The sequence below is a fragment of the Camelina sativa genome, chromosome 14 (assembly GCF_030686135.1).
Source record: "Camelina sativa cultivar CO46 ecotype springtype chromosome 14, ASM3068613v1".
Classification (NCBI taxonomy): Eukaryota; Viridiplantae; Streptophyta; class Magnoliopsida; order Brassicales; family Brassicaceae; genus Camelina; species Camelina sativa.
Window position 1 is genome coordinate 34398383 of NC_141893.1, and position 4782 is coordinate 34403164.

The window sequence follows — 4782 nt, forward strand, 5'->3', positions numbered from 1 at the left end:
GAGCTAAGGATCAAGCTCTCTACCTTTAGACAAGGACCAACTGAATCTTACAAAGCTGCTTGGGTGAGATTCAAAGCATACCAGAGAGACTGTCCGCATCATGGGTTCTCAGATGTGCAGCTGATCAGTATCTTCTTCAGCGGAATTGATTGGAGGTATCAGATGGCTTTGGATGCTGCATAGTGATGGGAACTTCAAGACAAGATACCCAGATGAGGCAGAAAAGTGATAGAGAGGCTAGCATCAAGCAACAGTACCAAGAATGCAGACTTAGAGCGGAAAAGAGCACATGAGGGCAATGGTTCAAATCAGTTTGCTACAGTGAATGCTAAGCTGGATATAGTGCACAATCTTCTTGTGGGAAAGAAGTCTGTCCATTTTGCTGAAGATGTTGAGACTGAGACTACAGAAGAAGATGTCAATTATGTGTATGGAGCTGGATATCAGGGTCAGAAGTTTGGAAATCAACAAAGCAATAAGCCTTACAGTGGGAACTCTACATGCTACATTCCTAAGCCAGATTACCAGAAGCAACAACAGAACACTGGCTTTACAAGTACCTATGGTAATTCTTCTTATCAGTCTCCACCTCCACAGACTTCTGAGAGGCGAATGGAGGCCATGCTTGATCAGATTCTTCAAGGACAAGAGCAGTTGACAGTGACATTCAATGGAAGATTGACAATGTCTACAATGAACTGACTGGGAAGTTTGATGCATTAAATACTCATGTCAAGAAGCTGGAAAATCAAGTGATTCAGACTGCTGGGTCTGTTAAAAGACAAGAGGAACTTCTTTCTAGAAGAACTGAGAGCCCCAACCATGCCTGTAATGCGATTTTGGTGAAGGAAGGAGACGAACGTACGTATGTTGAGCCAGCATCGATCGACACTTCACAAGAGCATCGATCGATGCAATCACCATCTAGCATCGATCGACACAGCATCAATATTTATCGACACCCCCCCACGAACAGCTCCGGTTTCTCTTCAAGCACCACAAATTGATTCAGAGCAAGCCTACAAGGCTAAGGTCCCTTTTCCTAAGCCTAGGAGGTCTAAGCAGGAGATTGAAGAAGCTAGATGCAAGGCTATGATGGATAAGGTAATGATTGAGATGCCATTAATTGATGCTGTCAAGTTTTCTCCTGGTATTAAGAGATATGTGAAGAGGATGGTCACTAATGGTTTGAGTCCTGAGGAAGGAGCACTGCTTACAAAGGATGTCAGCTCAATTCTGTTGAAGCAGCCTCCACAGAGGGAAAAAGGATAAGAAACAAGAGGTGGTTGTCTCTAAGGAAGTAAGTGCAGTGATTCAGAGTAGGACTGCAGAGAAGTTACCAGATCCTGGAAGTTTTGTGCTAGATTGCTCTATCTCCACAGGAAGGTTTCCTCACTCTCTTTGTGATCTTGGCTCTAGTATTAACTTGATGCCACATTCTGTTGCTATGAGACTTGGGATGACGGATTTCAAACCAACGAAGATATCTCTTATCTTAGCTGATCGGTCCAGAAGGATCCCTGAAGGTGTCTTAGAGGATGTTCCAATCAAGATTGGAGATTGCATGATTCCCACTGACTTTGTGGTGCTGAAATATGACCAGGAGCCTAGTGATCCTCTCATCTTAGGAAGCTCTTTCTTGGCTACAGCTGGTGCCATCATAGATGTGAAGAAGGGACACATATCTCTGAATGTGGATGATTTGGTCATGAACTTTGAGATGGACAAGCTGAGAAGGATTCCTACTATTGATGGTCAGACATTTTCTATGGAGATTACTTCTGATGACAATCCGATCATAGAGCTTCCTGGAGACATTACTGCTGGGTATGTCAAAGAGATGGAGACTGTTGAGGAAGTGAATATGCAAGCTGTTAAGCTTGAAGATTGGAGTGGAGATCATCTAATCAGTTCTAGAGACCATGATGAGGTTCTAATCCATGACAAGTTGCTGGTAGATGACGTTTTTATACTGGAAACACGGATAGCTGAGGAGAGCTGCAGAATCGTTGAAGAAATACGAATTGCAGGCACAACATTGATCGATGCAGCTGTTGCATCGATCGACACACCTTCCAGAATTGGCTCGGACTTGTCCAAAATCGAAGATTCTCGAGTTCATTCCTTATCTGCAAGTCCTAGACCGGTTGTAAAGCTGAATCTCATCATTCCACAGTCAATAACCCACAGGTAAGGTCAAGGTATGCATCCTTTTCTCCCAAACCTTCTCCTCTCATCAATAAGAATTTCAAAGATACAAAAACTATTGTGCAGTTAACCAAGCCGCGAGATTATCGTAGAGCGCTTGTTTCTTCTGTTGATGATTTTGCAGGACTTACAAGAAAGCCACCCATTCCTAAGTTCCGCCCTGCTCATGATCCTCACATCCTTGGCAGATCTCATGAAAATACTGCCTACACACCCCCTTGGATGAAGAGGACATTCTCTCAGAAGCATTCACTGCCATGTTCCGATCCACCGGATGCCTGAGATCCGACACAGTCAAGCTAATGACTGAAAACAAGTGCTTAGTGGGAGGCAACCCACTCATAGGTTTTTTCTTTTCCACTTTGAGTCATTTTTATTCTTGCTTTGAGTCAGTTTGAATTTGTATTGAATTATGAACTTCTATCTATCATGTTGCGTTTAATCTTGTGTTTGAGTGATTATTAGCAGTGCTAACATCCAGGAGTGAGAGAAACACATATTGATCGCAGCTAACTCAGGAATAATGTTCGAATTCTCTGCATCTGCAGAGTGCATCGATCGACACACCATCAACATCGGTCGACACAAAACATCCAGTTTGGTAACACGTTTTTGTTCACAATTTCAATACTTTTTCATTTTTGTTTATTTTTCTTCGCCAATCTCTTACTTGATAACACTGGGGACAGTGTTGTTTAAGTCTAGGGGAGGCAATTACTAACTAAGTTTTTGTTTTTGAGTTAAAAAAAAAATGGTTTTATTGAGTCAAAATTTTTGTTGGGAACTATGATTTTTCTTTTTTAGTGTACTGCCTTGGTTGATTAATGCTGCAGATTGAATCCAAAATCCGACTAATGAAAAATCCAGTGGCTGACCAGTAAACCAGAGACATCCGAATTTCCAACAGAATCCATAAAAGCCCTGAGGTAACTTCTGTACTTTTCTTTTTACCTCATCAAAGAGATTGATGTTCATAGAGCTTGACTCCTTGTTCATACCTGACAAGTAAGATTTTAGAAAAAAAATGATACTCCTCTCCCTTATTTAAGTTTAAAATATTTTCCTGAGAGCTTAGTTTTAAAAAAAAATAAAAGAATAAAAGATGAAATGATTTTGATCAATTTAGAGAGGTAGGTAAATTACCGGTGACCTCATTATTCTACTCTTGAGTCAAATGATCACACAAAGCTTGGAAGCGAGGGGTAGGTAAATTACCAATGACCCCATTATTCGCCTACAACTTTGAGAAAAAAAAAATAGTAAAAAAAACAAAGCAAAGCTCTAAGGAAGATTAAAAAATAAGTCTGGGGGAGAGAAAGAGTACCACATGTTGTACAAGATATTTGCCTTGCTTGTTATGGTATTGTACGAGAATGAGTTTAGAAGGTTCTTGACACTGATCAAATTGATGAGACCCACCGATGAAGGCTTAATGGAGGAAGTAGTGGAATTTGGTTTGAATTTGGGATGCTATGAAAGTCAACGGAGAAGTACATGGTGGTTCGATTTTGGATTTATCTGCTAAGCATATGGATTATGGTTTGGATGATCATGGCATTATTTTAAAAGGAAAATGAGTTTCTGCGTTTTCAAACCTCTTTCACAGGTCTAAGTTTCTGTTTTGCTTGAGGACAAGCAAAGACTAAGTCTGGGGGAGTTGATATATCATGGTTTTTAGGTGTTTTTAGCCATGATATAAGTCCTAATTATAGAGTCTTTTAAGTATTTTTAGAGTCTTTTGAGTCTTTATAGGATTTAACATGGATGGGAGCTTAATGGAGCTAAATAGGAAGATTTGGAGCTTAATCAAGCATTGAGGCTGAAGCTGTGAAGTTCAGAGACAAGTTCAGAGACAAGCATCGATCGATGCTTCATATGTGTCGATCGATGCACAGCCAAAGTCGAAATCGGAAGTTTCTCTCACAAGTTTTTGAAGATTTACAAAGCTGCCCCAAAGTTTTCCATATTTGCATCATTTGTCCCTGGACGTTTTTAGGAATATAAATAAGATTTTTATGGTCATTGTTGAGACCTAAGCTTTATTTTCCTGCAACTTTTTTAGAGCAAAACCCTGAGAGATTTTTAGAGAGCTTTTGGAGAGAAGAATTCAAGACTTCTTCAGAGAAGATTCAGAACTCCTTTTCTTCTTCTTTTAATCTCTTAATGCTATTTATTTTATTCATGATTTGTGTTCTTGCAATTATGTCTGAGTAGATCTGCTTGTTAGGTTTAGGGTTTCTCATTAGGGATTTCATGGTTTATTAGATCTGTTATTATATAGGATTCATTATCTTTCTTGTTCTTCACCATAGGTTGTTTTTAATGCTAGATCTTTGATTAGTCATCTGGATTTAGATCTTTGGATTATTGATTGATATGAGAATATAATTGATTTTCCTGACAAAAACCTTTGGTGAGCAAAATACCTATTTGCAAAGAGATTTGATTTAGGGATTTTGTGAACTTATCTAAACTTGATTTTATTGCTGGTTTTTAACTAGAATTTTGCAAAGAGATTTGGATTTTCGGGTTTTAAAACTTAGATAATATTTGCAGTGACAACTGATTTATTTT

The 4782-nt window shown here is 39.2% G+C and overlaps 1 non-coding gene across 1 annotated transcript; it reads right to left on the reverse strand.

The window, feature by feature from the left end:
• On the reverse strand, nt 1–107 carry LOC147929032 (small nucleolar RNA R71). Its single transcript, XR_015581173.1, has one exon. It is a non-coding gene; the product is annotated as a small nucleolar RNA R71 (small nucleolar RNA).
• Between the last annotated feature and the right edge of the window lie 4675 nt (nt 108–4782).